Here is a 20915-nt window from a genome sequence, read left to right as displayed (position 1 = left end):
GGCCTCACTATATTCAAGCTTAATTGAGGAGAAGACAATAATGTTTGAGCAAGAGGCCATCTGAATCTGGATATAAGATCTGACTCAAACAAGTATCTTAAAGAATCAACAATTCTGAAGATAACAACAATTGCAAAAGCTACTCATAATTGGTCCCTGGCATTGGAACTTGAGAAGGTGTGGAAAACAGAAGGCCAAGATGTGATATAAGTATGTTATAACTGACTATAATCTCAGTGATTTGACATTAAGACTGAGCCAAATTGGAAAGGAAGAGAGCAGTCCAAAAGACCCTTATGATCATTCAGCATCCCCATGGTCACGTGATTTACATTCAGATGTTTGACAACTGCTTCATATTTATAATGGTTGCAGTGTCCCAGAGTCATGTGATTATCTTTTGCAACGTTCTGACAAGCAACATCAATGGAGAAGCCAGATTCACTTAACAACCATGTTACTTATTTAACAACTGCAGCGATTCACTTAACAAATGTAGCAAGAAAAGTTGTAAAATGGGGCAAAACTCAACAAATTTCTCACTTAGCATCGTAAATTCTGGGCTCAACTGTGGCCATAAGTTGAGGATACCTGTAAATCATACTGGTCTTGAAACTTTCTTCCTGATATATGTTTCCTTGATTTATGAGGAACTGGTGAGGATTGAATAATATGTCTTTGAAACAAAAAAAAAATCAGGAATGTAGTAATAGACTACATTCTAACAAATTTGTTTTAAAAATATATGAAAAAATAGGGTCAAAAAAACATCCTAACCAACTCTTTTCCACTAAAGACTAACATGACCCTTCTATTACAATATGGACTAGAGAGTCATTCAGAATGAAACTGACACTTTTGGGTTAGAAAAAGCCATTGTGGAGAAAACTTTGCAGCTGCTGGAGCCAGAATCAAGAAAGCAACCTATGGCCTTCATCCCTCTTTTTTATTTTGCCCTGGTTAAAATGAGTAGCTCCTTGGAAGACAGATTTCTAAATGGGTAATTTTCTGGATGCCAATAATGCAGAGCAGATGCCACTGTGGACAATGGAAGATGTGGTGAAGGAACTACCAATTTCTGAGATCCAGCAGAAGGCATGGAGGAAGACTGAGGTTGGGAGGGACTACAGAATCACTTGCCATTGGCTCACTTTCACTAGATGGAAACGATGCAATTTATCCTAGGATGTGGATGGATGGGGAGACTCCTGCAATGTTGATATGTTTAAAATGGGCCCCTTATGGCATAACATCAAAGGCATATAAAATACTACTTTTTTATTATATCCCAAAGATTATGGGATTTCCCTGTCCTGGGAAATTTGTCCAACTATTTCTTAATAAATGTATATCATTTTTTAAAAAAAGTATGTTCCCCCAGCTCTTTAATTTGAATTGTATTTCCTTTCTTTCTTTTTGTTATGTTGTTCTGATATTATGTTATATTCATTTGATTTATAATGTACCTTTCAATAAACTGACACTGTAAGTTGTTACTTATATTTGGTTAAGGATGCTTTTAAAAAGAATCTGGAAGGCAGAATTGATAAAATAAATATTCACAATTTTAGATTTTTTCCAGCATCTCCTAATAGTGTTTACTTAGAGAGAAATTATATTAAATAATGTGCCATTCCAAGATTTATATTGTCTCTAAAGATGTGCTGTTTTCATTTAAATGTTATATTCTCTATATCGGTGTTTCCCAAACTTGACAATTTTAAGGCATGTGGACTTCAACGCCAGCGTTGCTGGCTGTGGAATTCTGGGAGTTGAAGTCCTCATGCCTTAAAATTGTCAAGTTTGGGAAACACTGCTCTATATGAAAGAACAGAAAAGGTTAACAGAAAAGGCTTAGTCACAGACAGGCCTTATTACACAGAACAATGTTGTAGCTAGCCATCATTTTTTCCCCCCACTTTCAGTAATAAGTAACTAATTTCACCTATGCCTAGTGGCATAGAAAGAACATTTTAATGATCACATGTTAAATACACAGACTAAAGTTTGTGACTACCCAATCCCCCATGATCTGACTGGGCTTAGGTAAAATTATTTTCTGGAAGGTTACAATGAAATTAAAAAAATATATATAATTTTACAACCATTCCATTCTGGGCCTCATTTTACTGCTTTTTATATCAACAAGGCATGAGGATTTAACCCTCAGCTTTGATTTGTGGCCTACTTTTGCCTCTCCTATTTCCACAATTTACCTGACAACCGAATCTGTGTTAATTCAGAGCAGTGTCTCTGTACAGAAAATCATTGATTTAATAGATTAATGGGGAAAAGAGTAACCTGCCTATTAAAACAATATATATATTAAATCTAAATTGTTTTTAATACATATGTATTTTGCACATTCTACACACACATTAAATGGGAATAGGCTTTTACACACATGCACAAACACACAATTTTATATAACAAGGAGAAAGTTACACATACAGAGAGGCATATATTATACAAAAAAACCACATGCATTTGAAGTCTTTTAAATTCTTACCTACTGATTTGGGGGTTTACTGTAGGTAACATACAGAGCTTATAACCACATTATCTTACCATCATACCATGTTGATCTTATGAACGCCGGGAGATAGAAAAATGTAAAGAAAAAAGGCAAGAAAGCAAATGTCACAGCTGACAGTGTCAAAGCCCATGAAGAGCTAAGTCCAAATTCTAAAACTATTTGTACCAGATATAACAAGAGACCTGTGTTACACTTTCATTCTATTTCAATAATTGTCACTGTCATGTCAGTTATTATTATTTTCATAAACTCAAATTCTTAACTGTTTTCATTATGACTATGTCTAAAACTTGAGCATTCTGGAGACTACAGCTGGTGCAAAATGTGGCACACAAGTAGTTATGTGTGTGCTCTTCAAGCAGTACATATTACACCTCTGCTTCACAAAGTCCATTGGATGCCAGTGAGCTTCAGGGAACAACTCCATCTACTAGGACAGTGGTGGCGAACCTATGGCATGGGTACCAGAGGCGGCACTCAGAGCCCTCTCTGTGGGCATATGCGCCGTCGCCCCAGTCCTAGGCCTTCAGTTGGGTTTTATAAAACCTTTTCGCTTTAGGCCTCTGCCACCATGTGCAAAAAAAAAAAAAAAAACCAGTCTATCAGTCAATTTCAACTTCTCGTGGGGAAAAAAAAGATCTTGCAAAGTTGGAATTGATTGATTGAACTTTTTAGTCCCACCCAGCCTGCCATTACTACCGCAGCCACACCCACCCAATTGGCCACACCCAGCCAATGGGTCACACCTACCCGGCACTCGACGATGCTTAAGTGGGTTTTGGGTTGCAGTTTGGGCAGTCTCTAAAAAGTTCGCCATCACTGTACTAGGAATATCATCTGACTGGAATCAGAAAGAGAGTCTTTTCTAGTGGAGTGCCCACCCTTTGGAACATCATTCCCATGGAACCTATAATGGCCCCTACCCTTCTGGTCTTTAACAATGTCCTGAAAACATGGCTGTACCACTAGGCTTGAGGGTCTGGCAATAGTGGTGAGCCTTTAGCATGTCTATACTGCTGCTAACTGTGCTTGTTTATATTGAATTGAGTTTTAATGTTGGTTTTAAGATGGGTCGTATGTTTATTGTTTTTATTTATACTTTTATCGTTCTTGATCTTAATTCTTGTGAGCCACCCAGAATCATATAGATAACATGGGAGGTTGTACAAATTGAATGAATGAATAAATAAAATGTCTCCAAAGTTTAAAGGAAAGTAGCAAACATTAAGGAAAAAAACTAACACTGACACACATTTTCAAGTGTGAACTTGTCCCATGACAAACAGGTAATTTCAGAAATCTGGAGAGTTTCTGAAAGGAGGAAAAAAAATCCAACAATTTCTTTCTTTAAAAATATGTAGCCTGGCCTTTTGTTATTTAGATATGCAGAACTTGCAGATTTACAGTAGCTGAAGCATTTCTAACTTCCCATCAGCCTTAGCCAATATTGAAATCCTGTGTGAGCAAGCTGTCTACCATTTCCACAATCAAAGCAGTTTTTCATAGTGACAATATTGTTCCATGATTAACTAGATCATGAGCAGCAGCTGTGATATCAAGAAGAACTTTAAACACTAACAGTCCTGTTTTATTCATTCTTGTTCTGCCCATACAATCCAGTCAAAGGTAGATTATGGCAGGGGTCCCTAACCCCCGGTCTGTGGACCAGTACCGGTCCGTGGCATGCCAGCAACCGGTCCGCACAAACAAGCAAAGCCCCATTTGCAGGATGCAGGCAGCACACAAAACCATGCCCCCTCTGGTCCGTGGAAAAACCTCTCTCCACTTAACCAGTCCCTGGTGCCCAAAGGTTGGGGACCTCTGGATTATGGTATTCAGGAGCTCAGTCCTCCTTTTTCTAAGGAAAAAAAGAGCTTAGATTGCAGAAAAGCCTACCTTCTATTTCAAAATTTACCCTGATTCTTCGTAGCTATTGAACATATCTCAGGAGGCAACCAATGCTGCCTTATCCACCTCCTTATCAATCTTCTTGAATTATCCCACAAGCATTTATAACCAATGACTCTGAATGAGAAAAAAAATCATCAGTGTCTTTGAACCCTAATCTCCAAAATTATTCACCTTTCCAAATATAAAGAAACCAAATGTGAGCAAACTACCGCTAATAATATTCTTGGGGAACCCCAGCACAGTTGGTGAAGAAAGAATTTCATGTCTGCAGTGTTGTTTTCCACAGCTTTCTAGTGCAGGCTATGCACCCTGGATGCCATGTGAATTACTGACTTACTATATGGGTGCATTTCCTCTTTCTCCTATTTCCTAATTCTTTATGCTCCGCTTGGGGTTTGTTATGGATGGGAACAGTAGTCTAGTTTGCTATTGCTCTTCTATCTTATTTATGGCTTTGTTTCCTTTACATGAATCGTGAGACTTTTTCTTCTCCTCTGGGAAATGAACAGAGTTCTGAGGAAGAAGCATTTCCTCTGGCAACAAGTTGGATGCCTCCTACATCACGTTAGGAAAGGGGCTGGCAGAGAGAATATTGTCCAGTGGGATTAGGGGAAAGTAGAAAGAATGCCAATACAGGAATAAGAAGATAAAGCAAACAAGAGCTGTATTTTTTTTAATGAATTGAGTTTAGAATACCTGTTTGTTTGCCCTAGATTTCCTTCTGTCTAATTGCTGCCTACCAAATCAATGGGACAGCAGTTAATGAAGCCATAAAACCTAGCCAGCACTATCCTGGTTCAAGAGTTCATGGGATACCAGGTGCTTCCTGGAAAAAACTGGTTGGGAGTGGTGCCAGAACCGTACGTTTTTACTATTGGGTCATTGTCCAACTGAGTTATGCTTGAAGTACAAACAGGGCCAGTGTGAACCAACCACTCTGACTGGCTTTGAGACCATGTCACAGCCCGAAGATAATACAGTACCGTTTTCCTCAAAAATGCCTCAATGTAAAGATCTAGTTCTTACTAAATTTAGCCATGCTAAGCCTAGGGCTAAAACTAAATATCTGCAATAATAAATAAAATTCCCTAGATCCTTAAGTTACATAGTGTAATGCAAACTTTCTACATTTTTATTTTACTGTTCTTCTGTTATTTGGTAGAAGCAAGCAATCAAAAACCCACAAGCTGACTTCCAGTCCATCAGTTCCAGAGCACAGTAGAACATTAATATAATCTCTTTTGGCCTTTTGCCACACAGCTTTAGGACTTTTTCCAAATAGAAAATCTTCCAGGCACATGTACACAGTATAAGGTTAGAATTAATTCACCCTGAAGTACTAGGGCCGGAGTCTACAGTATAGTCCAAATGGATTTCTCTGGAAAGTTAACTACAAAAGAACAAAGCTAATTTAAAATTTCTTTCTCATCTTCATAATGTGATGGTTTACCTTACACGTGGATCAGAATGGCAAATCAGATGAGTTAATTATGCTGGAAAATAATTACACATTTAAAGTATAAATTGAGCATAAAAAATGAAACAGAGATTATACTCAGGTATGCATTTGATTCCCCCTCTTTTCCTGCCACACGGAACTCTCCTGGAAAAGATCCGTCTCCTCTCTGCCACGGTTCCTACTGCCACCTGGATCTGAGGCCAGGGGATGCTTCCACACCTTCCCGTAGCCTGATCTGAGCTCTGGAGGCCTTTTCCAGGCTGCTGCCACCCGGAAACGGGCTGCCAGAGAGCTATGTAAACATCCCCCAGCCACAGATCCAGATGGCAGTGGCCTGGAAAAGGCTTCCGTAGAGTGGATCAGGCCACAGGGGGGCGCGGAAGCTCCCCCCAGCCTCAGATCTGGGCGGCAGCAGCCTGAAAAAGGCCTCTGGATGCCCCAAATGAGCCTTCAGAGGCACATGGAAGCGTTGACTGCTTTGGTTCTGTTCTCTGTTGCAGACAACAGAGGCCTAAAGTACCATGAGATCACGCGAGATCAATTGCGTGAGATCTCGCCCTCTGGTTTTGCGTGATCTTGCGTTACTTTAGGGCTCCATTCTCTGCGAATGCATCAAAGGCCTGAAGCAGCCAAGAAAGTGAAGGATCTCGATCTTCACAGGGTGAGTATTGAAGGCCTAGTGCCTAGGGAGATCCGAGCGGGAGTGAGGAGGGAGGGAATAACCAGGGTGAATGTTGCAGTGCCACTGCGGTCACTTGTAAGGGCGAATGACTGCCGTGATGAGGCAACATTTGTAATTTCGGGACTTGCTCATAATCACTAGGGCACTCATCACGTAATTTTGAATGAGTGTTAAGTGAATGCTTTTAACTTGGGGATTATCTGTATATGCTTATATCAAACATGGTTAGAAACCCACTGACCATATATTAACTTGGGCATTCTTATGACTGAAACCTTCTGAATACAACAACTTTATTTTAATATTAGTTCAATATTAAATACAATGGATATAAAATGAGATTTTGATATGACTAAGCACACAAAGAACAGGCATCTGTACACATAAATAGAAGAGGAAAATTAATTAGCTCAGAATGATTTCCCAAGATTTCCAGCTGGGCTTCAGTTCAGAAATTATACAAAATCAAGTCTGTTATTGACAGAACTGCATGATATATATATATATATATATATATATATATATATATATATATATATATATATATATATATATATATATATAATTTTCTGGGAAGAAACGCAGCTCACATTTGATCTGTTATAACCTAGCAACATCACATTATATTAATATAAAAATAGACTTATGCAGACCCTAAACTAGAAAGGTTTGCATTTAATTCCATCATTCTTATGATAAATTTCCCATTACAAATGTAACGAATTGTCATGAGATAGCAACCATTTCAAGGGCAATATTTAAAGCATAATAATTAATATTATTATCCATACTAAGTTAAATAGTGTAAAAATAATTTTAAATAGTTTAACAATTAAATAATTGAAAGAATTAACTTTCCTAACTACTGCTACTCATAGAGAACAACACGTATGACCAATGAAAAAGAAACAATTAAGTGATTTATGCTTTTTAAAAACAAGTTTCTGATAATATAATGGAAGCAAACTCCCCAAAGGTTCAAGGTTGTTCAAGAAATTGGACAAGAAAGACATTGAACCTATTTTATATTTGTTACGTATCAATTTATTAAACAAGTTTCCAATATAAAAAAGAAATAAAGACCATTGGATTACATAAATAATGATATCATAATAATTTCATTTCTACAAGATAAAAATTTTAGCATCATGACAATAAAAGGATGTAAAATGGATTCTTTTGCAGAAAAAACGGCAGCATTTTTTAAACATTCTATAACAATACATGATGGCAATAATTGCTTCTTGGACTGTATTATCACTAAGGGTTTATTTGCCTGTTAGTTCAAAGTAACCTACAGTACTTTTCTAGGAGTAAGGTTATGAGCTGATTAAGGTGCTTGAACAAGGAAAATACTTTGGCACAGCAAAAACTTCAAAGCAGTGTAAAAGTAGTTGAAAATTTCCTCTCAAGAACCCATATGTTGAATTTAAACAAATTTCCAAATTATGTAAAATAAGAATAGACTGCTAAAACTGGTTACAGGAAGAAAGACAAGTGTTTAGTTTTTCAGAATGTCAGGACAATGGCACCCCCCATAAACGAATACTGGCAAATTCTGCATTAATCTCATGGTTTTCAAGACCTGGATAGAGTCCATCATCTGAAACACTTAAATACAAAGTACACTTATTTTAATCCTGATGCATTACTCATTGGTCTTAGTTTAAATATGAAGCAGAAATACCAACTGTATTGCAACAGCGTCCAAAGAAAGAAAGAAAAGCCTTCATTGTATCTAGGCTTGGAAAATGTTGTTCATTACTAATGCTCATCTCATATATTTTCGTTCTATCATGTTACCACATAAGAATCATAATTGAGCGTTAAAATAAGCACTGATCTCAAAATGATAAAGCATTATTTTTTCAGAAAATGGAAATTTGGTGCTTAATAAACTCATAAGGTAACAACTACTGCATGTCATGTTACATTAATATGTATATAGCCTTTGAATCTTATAGCTTTTTTGAAGAAGAAAAAAACACCAGAAAATACTCCCTAAGCATAAAATTCAAGTACTTATCTGTTGTGCTTCACAGCCCCAATATTTCTGAAGATGAACCCTAAATAGTGTCTATATAATGTGATCTCCCTGATGCAGAATTTGAGAATTGCATCAATATCCTTGTACAGATTTTGAAAAAACAATCAGCTAAGTTTTTAGCTCTTATCACAGCTTCTGGACATAAAAGCCATTCACCTATGAGTAGGATATTTCTCTAAAAAAATGTCTTACGAAGCTGATAAAATCTCACTGGTATGGGTTTATACTTATACACAAACACACATTCTCTACTTTCCTATTATAAACTTGTTGAAGTAAATTTAAAACTCTGGTAGAAAATACCAAATTGACCCAAATAACCTTGCAATTACCACAGTATTCAAGGGATGTTTTTCAGGAGTACAATATGGCATTACATATTTAGAAATGAAGTCAGAACAAATGTAGTATTATAGCCTTTTAATATATTTCTTATTTGCTGCAATCAATTCCATAGCAACGTGGTCTCCATAATATTAGCAACAACTCTAAGGAAGCCAACATTTCTAAAACTAAATAAACTTAGTTTAATTTTATTGTAGAATGCCAGGTAGCTCTCAGAGTACTATAGCAACCATTTCATGTTGCAACTTTTGGTGATGCAACCATTTAAAAACAGAGTAATTCTACTTACAAATACTAGAAATTGCATATTCAAAAACAAAAGTTGTTAATAATTGTATTTCTTATAAAATTATTTTTTAAAAAATTCCAGCAAAACCTGGAAATGTTGATTAGATGTTTATTAAACAACATTTACTCCTTACTCCCTGATTCTAAAGAAACACACTAAAATGAAGAAAAGAGAGGATGTTAGCTACTAAGTCAATAATTGGAAAAATGAATTTTAGGGTTAGTATTGGAAATTTTTCTAAAGGATAGATGTAAATCAGCTTGTAAGTAAAACTGAGTATATATCTCCAAATCTGACAGCTTTTTGATCGGACTTTATTAGTCATTATTATCAAGTTTAGTTATTAATTTATAAAGTATTGTAGTCAGGATGTTAAGCAATTTTAAGTACAAAAGCAATAGCCAACCTTCTACCAAAATCAAGAGTTGAATAAGCTCAACATATTGAAGATCCAACTCAGAAGCTGACATTTTCATTTGCTATTTCCACATTCTGGAATTTCCTCTCCACATAGATCTTGGTCTTTCTCCCCTCTTGAGTTTCAGGAGAGCAGTTAAGACTTGATCCTACCATCTTGGTCGTAACAGAAATAGTTCGTTCTACTGCTCTAAGGCACAAAATCTTTAATTCTTCTGCTAAGCAGCTAGTGTCAATTGCCATCTTAATATGATTTTTTTTAAAAAAAGGGAGGAATTAGGAGCACTATATTTGCACACCTGTTTTCTCTATCAAATGTGCAAAGCTTGTAATTAAGTATTTTTATTCTAGTTGCTAGGCAAGGATTCAATCTGTATTCAGAAAGCCAAAATATATATTTTCATCTTATGCATTTCAAAACAGTAATAGAAGGTTTTGAAATCAAATTAGATCCCATAATAGAAATACCAGAGTAGACAAGTTTATATGATCTTAATAACTATAACTTTCTAATAAATTGTGCAATGATGGCAGAATTGGGGAAGCGGAAAGGAATATTACACTTTTAAAGATAATCATACCAACAGTATTTCTGATTCAAGTTATATCTATGAATTCTTATATTATTGTATGTGAACCAAGCTCAAAGAATTAGTGAGCCTAAAATAATACTGAGGACAAAGCATTCAGAGTTAAAATGACATAATTCCCACCCCTCAAATAAATATGCTAGCCGTTTTTGCCCTCCCTAAGAAACTTCCAAGTAACTTTTTCCTTTGGAATGATTTTTAATTTGCTTTTACTCTTTTTCACAAACAATATTTTCCAATATCCTCAAATTATATTCTCTAATAAGCAAAGTGTATTCATATGAGAAGACAACATTCTTTTCTCAAAGCTATCTACTATTATGAATTTTTTCACTGAAGTATTAGTAATACTTCTGACAAAGAGAGGAAAGATATGAAACCATCACTTAAATTGATCTGTTCCTATAATAATTTAATCTTTTATAACAAAATTTATTAATCTCAACTGGTTAAAATATTATATTTTTATATTAATTTCCCATTTTTTCAAATTGAAAAGTTCCCTAGTAAAAAAAACTACTGATTTGAATTTAAGAATATACCCAGGTTCTTTGCTTTAGTTTACTATACAGAAATCAAGAGAAGAGAACATTCATAAAGGAGAAGCAACTATCTACAATCTATTTCAGTGATGGTGAACCTATGGCACACATGCAGAGGCGGCACTCAGAGCCCTCTCTGTGGGCACGCGCGCCATGCCCCGGAGATGGCAACCGTCCCTCTTCAATCAGCCGCCCGCTAACTCGCCGAGGTCCCACATGGCTGGATGCATCCCAGCATGGCTGGTTTCCCTCCCCCCATCCCATCCATTCTGGCCTCGCATGCTCTCCTTTTCCTGGGCACGACCCACTGCATCTATGCTTCTCTGAACTGCTAATGGCAGGCTGCAGAGCCCCAGAGTGTGCCATTGAGGGGGCAGCAGGCTGTGGTGGCTGACGGACACCGTCGGCCCCCATGCGCTCACTGGCATCTGTGTGCGGGGGCTGATGGTGTCAGGCAGCTACCGCCCCTGCCCCTGCCCCACCTTGCCCTGCGGCAATGGCACCCCTGCCCTGCCTCACCTTGCCTTGCCTCACCCTGCAGGATGAGCCTCCTGCCCACTGCCCCACTTTCCAGAGACCCCCTGGATCTCCCCCAACCTTGTCCGCCCGCCCACAGGCATCCCTCCCCATGAGCAACATTGAGGTGGCCACACCCACCTTGGCCACACCCATCCAGTCTACCATGACCACCACAGCCACACCCACCCAGTGGGCCACGCCCACCTGTCACCCAGCAATAAATAAGTGGGTTTGGGATTGCAGTTTGGGCACTCGGTCTCTAAAAGATTCGCCATCACTGGTCTATTTAATCGGAAGACTATATACAGCAATTCTACATAGGGGAAAATTCAAGTATAATATTGCAAAGAAAACAAGGTGATCTAGTATCAATTTTATTTCTGTTGTTTCAGGAAAGAAAAAATACATAGAATCAGCATTATGATTAAAACTAGTAAGAGGAATACCCCTAATTTATAATTTATATCAGGAAGGCTCAAAGCAGATAACAAAACAAGTATAACAGAGCAATGTATAAATAATCTTGCTAGTATCTTACAATTTTACTTTGACAAATAAAGTCTACCACAGGAGTTTACAGATTTTAATAATTTAACATGAAATACAACTTAATGTTGATTATTAATATTCTGGCACAATTTTATGTTTTAGAACTATGTTTTTTATTTGCAAAATTCTTATTATTAAAGATTTGCTGTGATGCATAAACATTCTGCACATGTTTCTGAATAATCATTTTTACTAACATAAAAAATGCTAGAGTAGTATCCATGTTATCAAAATATTCTCTTAATGGTAGCTTGATTAGAAGGCTTCCAATAGAATTAGATTTAAATCAATATAGATTCACATTGGGAAGATAAAAATAAAAGTCCTTCCTACACAAAGAAGATAAGCTGGATCAGTATGCTACACTTTTTCCCATGGTCCATTTTAGCATATATATGTAAATAGAAAAAGCCTAGACGTGAGTCATAGTTTGTTCACATTGTTCTAAAATATACAAATGACATTTCAATGTATACCTACATGGCTTCGCAACTACTACTAACAACAACAAATAGATCACATTACAAAAAGCTTCTGCTCTGCTATAAAGCAGACTCATAAAGCTTACAAATTCCTTGGACAATCAGTATCTTCCACAAAAGAAAAAAGATTAACAGCCACTGAAAAGGTGTTAACGCATATTCTAGATCTACGGGGAACTATGGAGAAAACCAGGCTGTAAGCTAGGAACTAAAACGAACAACAATAACAGAACAGAAGAAAGACTATGGAAAAGCGCTTCTATACTGTTGTCCCAAAAGCTAGTTCTCCCTCTTTCTCTCTCTCTCTCTCTTTCTCTCTCCCCATACACACCTCAAATTTAATGTACTTAATATATTTTATTTAACTGTTCCTAAAATTTTTACAAAGTCTCATTAATGTACAGAATACTTTGACAGCTTTATCATTCTAAACTGATTATGAAATTTTTATAACTCGACAACAGACCTTTTCACACAAAATTACATTTCTCTCCAGTGATTTACTCTAAAAAAATTACATTTTGCTGATCTAATTGCATTTTTAAACTATATTGATTTATATTGAATTGATTATAATGACTACCTAATACTCATATTCAATGTCTATGTATGCACATACATGCATGCATTTGGCAAAGCAATTGTTTTAATATAATTTACATACATTGCATCAAATATATGGCATTATTGTAGTAGGTGCTGTTTGAGTTTTTTTATACTTATCTGACTTGGTGCTCTATGAAGTCAAAACACACTAAGTGTGTTCTCAAGATAGAGACCATTTAATAGTAAGATCCCACAGGGATTCGTCTTTGAGCCAGTATTTCTCTACATTTTTATTTAATGATCTGGAGAATCGGACTGATCGGCTGCTTATTAAATTTGCAGATAATATAAAATTCAGAGGTGCAGCCAACTCACAGGATGACAAAACGAGATTGTAATCTTATCTAGACAAGTTAGAAAATGTCTGAAAATAACAAGGTGTTCTTTAATAAGAAATATAAAAGGGGGAAAATATGCAACACATTTATAAGATGGAGGATTGTTGGCTTCAAAGCATAATACTGGTGAAAGAGTTGATTGTGGTCATTGATAATAAGCTAATTAAGACAGTATGTGAAATAGCTTCTAAAACTACTAATGCTTCTCTGAGGTGCATTAGGAGCACTATCAGAGACAAATGAAATCTATAGTCCTCTATAATCTGTACTTATTAGATACATGAAGAGAAATTTGTATCATTTCCAGAAGGATATTAGCAGATTAGGATAGCTTCAGAAGCAAGCAACAAAAATGATAAAGCTATTTGAAGATATGCCTATAAAGATGTCAAGTCTCACACAACAAAGACAAGTTCAAGGAAACAGTATCTAGATTTATAGTGATTTAAGTAAGGTGAGATATTTTTGAACAATTTGAAATCTTCCTTTCCTATGTGGGAAAATAATATAGATCTGGCCTTGGGAATAGGGAAGCCATGAGCAAACTGCGGAGGAGAATTTCAAAAACAATTACGTAGACCTCAGAAAGAGGAAAGTGGCAGAAAGAAATGAAGACAGACTGGAGAGAAACTCTGAATATTTTCAAGATTCTGGTTTTCCACCTTATAACAATACAAAGCATTCCAAGAATCTCTGCTCTGCCTGTTTCAAAAGGCTGACAACCAGGTTTTTTCCCCTCTTAGGATAGATAACTTGTCATTTACGAGATAAGTTGACAACTGACTCACCCCTCTGTCTCTTGACTGTTTATGTCTACTCTCTCTTAGCCTCCCTACAGTTTCTCCCAAAGGTTAAGCTGAAGGAACTTGGAAGGCTCAATCTGGAGAAAAGAAGCCAAGGAGTGACATGATGCCATTGCAAAGAAACATAAAAGGGTGCCATCCAAAAGGAACAATTTTCTATGGGTACAGAAACTAGAATCACAAATGATGGCAGGAAATTGTAGCTACCTTGATTTTATTTAAGTAAAATATTTCTGATGACAAGACCTCTGCAACAGTCTGCCCATGGGTTCTGGAGATTTTAAGAAGTTGGTTTGCCATTTGTCAAGGATGTTTTAATTAATTTTCCTACACACTGCAGAGTTGAACTAGATGAGCCTTGTGGTCCATTCCAACTCTACAATTCTATGATTCTATACTTTGATATAATGAGAGAGATCTATTTCAGATGTAATTTATTTTATCATGGTTTCTAAGCACAAATCTTTTAAAACTTGAACTATTTACTATGACTATTTCAATCGCAGACTCGAAAAAGTCTTGCTTTATACAATTAATTGGAGACTATCTGCTCCGCTCTCCTTCCTCTTTCAAGAGCTACTTCTCAATTTGGGAAGGGGACTTGCAACCCATCTAGTATGTACCACTTTTTGAGAAATATTGCATTACAGGTGTTTGCCATTGAATTACATTTTTTTATACAATGCAAGATTATTCAACTATTATATAGGATCAAGAGGTGAACTACACAGAGAAAAGATATTAGTAACAATCAGCAAACTGCATCAATTTGTACTCTGTATTCAATAGCTATTTAGCTACAAAGATAAATTCTCGCACAGAAAGATTATCTCTGTTTGTGTGTGTGTGTTTGATTGTGTGTGTGTGTGTGTGTGCATGAGGGGGGCTTGTGTGTGTGTGTGTGTGTGAAAGAGAGAGAGACAGACAGAAAGATAGAGACAGAGAGAAATGTGTATTTGTCATGTTGATTTACAGTATTTAGTTATATCACAAGTTAAGCAAGCATTTATATGTGTCTAACTGTATTTCTCTAGCTGTATTTTCAATATTCTTACCTCTGAACCAGTGAATTACTCAGCTAACTAAAAAATCATGTGACTCCATTTTGAACTCAAGGAACCAGGAGTAAATGTTGAAATCAGAACTCTGTCACTGAAAAATCACATGTAGAACTATATTTATTTAACAGCAATAGATCAAAGTCTATTGTCCAAGGCCACAAACAGAATGGTAGGCAAAAGAGAAACAAGGTGGAGAAGTAACTAAAATAAGTAGTTCATCCTAAAACTAATTCTATATTAATATGACCTGCTTATCTGGGTCACAGATAGACTTAGTGTCATACAAACACTGTAATCCAGTCAGCAGGGGGATGAGTAGGACATCATTTTAGCTCAAAACAGACCCCAGTCACCTTGAACATGGCCTAACAGACTTCACTAAAAAGGAAAAATGTTTTTTTTTTCCATAATATATTATCTAATCTTACAGAGATCTGCAAGAAACATTTCCAAATAATGGCTAAGGAATAAAATGCTATAGGTTTACTGTACTGTGCCTTCCAGCTGAAGTTCTAAAATAGTCACAGCAAAGAATTAAGACTCAACACTTTCACATCGCAACTGTAGTCTCTGTAAAAGAAAGTTAGTATATAATACGCAGGAGGAAAACTATTCAAAACTACGTAACTATACTGCTGTAATATGCATGCTTTTTATTTATAAGATTGAAGTCTAGGCAACAAATCCGTGTATCCAATATTAGATAATGCAAAGCAGCTCCCAGTTTTTTAAAAAAACAGAAAGCAACAAGAAGCTAAAGGGAGCTTTTAACCCTCTCTTGCAGTCATCTTTAACCATTTCATCACTTGTCAGATTGCAAACTTGCATTTATAATTGTCCAAAAAATCCCACAATCTTTTTCTGTATTTCAATACTGCATCAAAATCTCTCTTACAACTTCCTATACATTTTCTTTCTTTGGAAAAGAGACTTCAGTTTTTCTACTTCTCTTCCTTTTGCTGATGGATTAGAGTGTCTGTATGATATTAATTCCATCTGAGACCCAGTTAAGCAGGTAAAATAAATCAGAGTTAATTATAGGATGAATTACTTATTTTAGTCACTTCCCCACCTTGTTTCTGTTTTACTTACCATTCTGTTTGTGTCCTTGGACAATAGATATTTTTGAATCTAGGTTTTTATTTCAAAACATCTTGCATCTGCTTTTCTTTTACACATCTCTTCATTTTTCTGTGATTTTATTGGATGTCTAATTTTTCAAATCTGAAAAGACTCACTGGAAATGTGGAAATTTAGCTCAAGTGTGCAGTTAGATGAGCTGTACATTGGTAATCAGGATGCTCACATATTCTGTAAGAATTCTGCTCCCGGGATCAGAATTTCTCTATGATTTCAAAACAATTTCCTTTCCATGAAATAGTGAAAATAGTTGAACAAAAAAATAAGAAATATTTAGTGTAGAATGAGCTCAAACAGCTGGTAAGGAAATGATGTGGCACTTCATTCATATGCACATTCTTCTAATCAATGTTATATTCTCCTATGGTTGTTTTCATCTAAACACTTTCTTGCCTGTCACGGGGTCCTTCAGATCTATTGGGATTACAGATTCAAAATTCTTAGTGAGTTACTGTCATGCTGGATACACAGCTTTACTATAGAGACAACTAGAGGATACCAGGGTAAGAAAAACTATTTTAAATTAACCATGTGCAGCAAATGCTTTCATCATACCACAGTATGCATTTGAAGGAAAAAAAAGATGGTTATTGTTAAGCTATAACAGTGAGATGGGCAACATATAAATTTAATAAATAAATTTCCTACCATGTCTGCAAAATTGGCATTGTTTTCTACCCTCTTCAAAAATTGGAAAGGGAAATCAACCCAAAGGTTAAAAGTAAATTAGGTTGCAATCTCTGCCAAGAGCATTTCTTTAAAACTTTAAATAGCTTCTCTTGGTTAAGAAGAGTTCAGTGCAATTGTATGCCTGTAAAGCTAAAACTCCACTATTGCTGACTTCAACAATAGGCCGGTATCTCTCTCACAGCCGGATTGACCTTACAGGGTTGTTGTGGGAAAAATAGGAGGAGGAAAGAATATTAGTTATATTCTCAACCTTCAGTTATTTAAAAATAATAAAGGGAGAAGAAAAATCATTAAAAATATAAAAGTTAAATAAAAAATTTAACAAGGGTTAAATTTAAGATATTACAGGATGCTCGAGAAAGAGGGGGACTTAAGGCACCTAATTTGAAATTATATTATGATGCAACCGCCCTAACCTGGTTAAGTGATTGGCTTAATTTAACAAATATGGATATTCTTTTTTTGGAAGGTTGGGATTTAATATACGGTTGGCATGCATATTTAATTTTTAATAAGAAAGTTGATCGGACTTTTAAATCACATATTTTGAGGAATGCCTTACTTCGTGTTTGGAAGAAGTATTATTATAGATTAAATTATAAAATACCTATCTGGGGGATTCCCAGACATGCAATTGAGGGAACCTCTAAGGGGACAAATTTTGATAAAATTTCATACAAAGAATTGTTAATTTGTTCTGGTTCGAATTGGCATTTGAAATCCCTAGATGTATTAAGGCAGCAAAATATTCTACAGTCATGGTTTCAATATTTACAAATAATGGATAGATGGACTGTAGACAAGAAAGAGGGAATAACACTAGAAGATAGACAATTGGTTATTCAGATTAAAAACCAAGGTCCGGCTCATATAAAAAGAATATATAATGTTTTATTAGAGTTAGATTCGGAAACAGAATTGGTTAAAGATTGTATGATTAAATGGGCTCAGAATATACAGGAGCCGATCTCATTGGATTTATGGGAGATAATTTGGATAAGAAATGTTAAATTTACACAAGCTCAAAATTTGAGAGAAAATTTTTATAAAATGTTTTATAGATGGCATTTAGATCCTAAAAAATTATCTTGTATGTATTCCAACATACAGCCCAAATGTTGGAGATGTGGCAATAATGATGCGACATACTTTCATATTTGGTGGAATTGTAAAAAAGTAAAGGCTTTTTGGATTATGATTTGGTGGAACATTCAAAAGATTTTTAGAAAAAAGATAAAGTTTACTCCTCAACTATTTTTACTTGGTATTTTTGTTGACTTAAATGAAAAAGAAACTACTTTGATGTTGAATTTATTAACTGCAGCAAGGTTACTAGTAGGTTTATATTGGAAGAAAGATTCTTTGCCTACTTTAGAAGAATGGATATTTAAAGTATCTAGTTTTGCAGAAATGGCAAAAATTTCTGCTTATTTAAAGGATCATACACAAGAAAGATATATTACTGTATGGGGAAGGTGGATAGATTATATTCAGAAAAAGTATGGAATTAAAAAGTTTTATTTATTTTATGAATGAATATCAAATATTATAGAGAATTGTTTTATAGGTTATGGAGTTAAAGGTTAATTATGATATTTTTTTTCTTTCTCTCTTTTTTTTTCTTTTTTCTTAATTATTATAATTTTCTTTCTTTCTTTCTTTCTTTTTTAACCCTGTATTCTGCTCTGGGAAGTGAAGGGAGGGGGGGTGGGGGTGGGAGGGAGGGTAAGGGGGGGGGTTCTCTATTTTAAAATTTTATTGTATTTTTATAAATGATTGTATGTTTTAAAAAATAAAAATTTTCAATAAAAAAAATAATTAAATGGATACTCAAAACTCTTATAGTTCTAAGGAACAAATATATCACAAATATAATATAGTTTCCAATTATCAATCTTTGCAAGCCAATGATGCATAAACTTTATAGGGGCAATGATTATATTTGAAATTTAGGAATGTTTCACAAAGGTAGATGTCATGGGAGGACTTGTCTATTTAAAGACTGGCAATCACAGTGACTATAGCACTTAATGCACTTAAAATAGAAATTAACTAATTTTGACTATTTTTCTCTTCCTACCACATCCATTTTCTGTTGGTCATATTTCTAAGCAAAGGACGTGGCAGCAACTACCTATCCAGGAATGCCTATGGGGCCTATGAATCTTTCCTCCAGTTTGTGAACAGACAGAAAAGTGTAATAACATTGTGCTGCTCTCATTGCCAGGTTCTATTAAATCCCAGTAACAAGACCAGCAAGTGGTGCTATTCTTGTAGTTTTTGTTGTTGTTAGTTGCGAAGTCGTGTCCGACCCATCGCGACCCCCTAGACAGTGTTCCTCCAGGCCTCCCTGTCCTCCACCATCTTCTGGAGTCCATTTAAACTCACACCTACTGCTTCAGTGACTCCATTCAGCCACCTCATTCTCTGTCGTCCCATTCTTCTATTGCCCTCAATCTTTCCCAGCATTAGGCTCTTCTCCAGTTAGTCCTTCCTTCTCATTAGGTCGCCAAAGTACTTGAGTTTCAACTTCAGGATCTGGCCTTCTAAAGAGTAGTCAGGGTTGATCTCTTCTAGGACTGACCAGTTTGAACGCCTTGCAGTTTTAATGCAGGACAAAAAATGAAAGCCATAGATATTTTTTTTCCACTTTTTTCCCTTTGAACAAGGTGTGATCTGCTGGTCAGAAGCCCAACCCAAATCACTCTCTTTGAGGTGAGATGGGAAAGAATGGAATGAGTACAGGAAGGTGTTTTGAACAGCAGATTTAATTAGTTGTCAAATTGCTCTGTCAAGAGAGAGTTAAACTCACATATATCTCTGTATATGGATGTCTGTATATGATAAGATGTAACAAGCATATTCTGCCTCTATGGAAGCAACCTGTCCACTTTCTCCTGTAAGCCAAGACAAAATGTCCAGGGAGAAGAGACCCTAGCAACAGCAAGGGAAAGGGTATGTCACAAAGCTGTATCCCAGAGGGAGCTTGACAGGTCCCAGCCACAAAATGTGCCAAGTTGTGTCCACAGGAAAAAATATCTTGAGACAAGCATGAAAGTACTATTTCAAAATTGAAACAATTAACGACTTTAAGCCACATTTCCTTTGGGTTAGGACCAAGAAAAAAGCAACATCTTAATATCAAGTTATTTAAAAATTACTAATGAAACTGTTCATGTCATAGTTAGGATATAAAGATGAGTTCAATATGAGGCTGAAGACAATCTTATAAAAAAGAAATTAGAAGTTGATGTTTTGTACAATTCAAGATTTCCTTTTGTTTTTTTAAGGTAAAAAGAATGTAAAAATTCTTTATTTTATTTAAAATATATTTTTTTTATATTTTGAGCCTGGCATCTTTATTATTACTTCTCTAAATTACACGAGGCACAGATAGGTAAGATAGGACACAATATTTCCATCTTTTAAAGAAGAAAATTCAGCCTAGTTCACACCACTTTTCTTTAACTGATATTTCAAATCAAGGAAATAAATATCTATATACAAAGAAAACTGGTAGCCAAGGAAACTGGGTCCTCTTCCTAACATTCTTGATTCTTTTATAAACAAACTATTCAACAAAACAATTTCCCCATATGCAGTCTGAAAGAATTGGGACCAAAAATATTGTACCTGGTTATTTGGTGAGGTCTAAAAGGTCTCTGCAGCTGTTTTCTGCAACTAATATAGAAAAGTATGCTTTATTTTAAAAGCATTACTTAAAAAAACAAAAGCTAAAAAGCCTTTTCTTGACTTCTCAACAATCATGTCCACAGTGGCATATTGCTTTTAGCAAGGCAAGGCACATTAAATCTTATCAGAGCCTTAAAAAAATGGGATACTGCACATAACAACAGTTTTCAGTGTATCCTCATTGCCCAGTTGCTAGACTTTGTTAGGTTTATTCCT

The 20915-nt window shown here is 35.6% G+C and overlaps 1 protein-coding gene across 3 annotated transcripts in view; it reads right to left on the bottom strand.

The window, feature by feature from the left end:
* The window catches only part of IQGAP2 (IQ motif containing GTPase activating protein 2), a 123150-nt gene that overhangs the window by 67833 nt on the left and 34402 nt on the right, over positions 1–20915 (bottom strand). The window lies entirely within an intron of this gene.

This window comes from Crotalus tigris, unplaced genomic scaffold (genome assembly GCF_016545835.1).
Source record: "Crotalus tigris isolate CLP2741 ecotype Arizona unplaced genomic scaffold, ASM1654583v1 scf7180000019642.961951, whole genome shotgun sequence".
NCBI lineage: Eukaryota > Metazoa > Chordata > Lepidosauria > Squamata > Viperidae > Crotalus > Crotalus tigris.
This window is presented reverse-complemented; position numbering and strand designations above follow the sequence as displayed.